At 64.3% G+C, this 221-nt stretch overlaps 1 protein-coding gene across 1 annotated transcript in view; it reads right to left on the reverse strand.

The window, feature by feature from the left end:
- Positions 1–221, reverse strand: part of PRRX2 (paired related homeobox 2) — a 53,716-nt gene that overhangs the window by 962 nt on the left and 52,533 nt on the right. The window lies entirely within an intron of this gene.

Here is a 221-nt window from a genome sequence, read left to right on the forward strand (position 1 = left end):
GGTTCTCCTGCCCCAGGTAAGGAGAGGGCAGGGAGGGGGTGGGAGGGCTGTGGGTCTAGCGTGGACATTTCCAGGACTCAGATCCCACAAGCTGACCCACTGGATCTCCTGAGACCAGGGCTCCCACAGAGCTGCTCACACAGCCTAAGGGGTGGACAGCACCCCTGGGATCTGTGGGGTGCAAAACCCCAACTCCCCAGCACCCCCTCCCTCTCCCGCCC

The sequence above is a fragment of the Bison bison genome, unplaced genomic scaffold (assembly GCF_000754665.1).
Source record: "Bison bison bison isolate TAMUID 2011002044 unplaced genomic scaffold, Bison_UMD1.0 scf7180017864375, whole genome shotgun sequence".
In the NCBI taxonomy this organism is placed as follows: domain Eukaryota; kingdom Metazoa; phylum Chordata; class Mammalia; order Artiodactyla; family Bovidae; genus Bison; species Bison bison.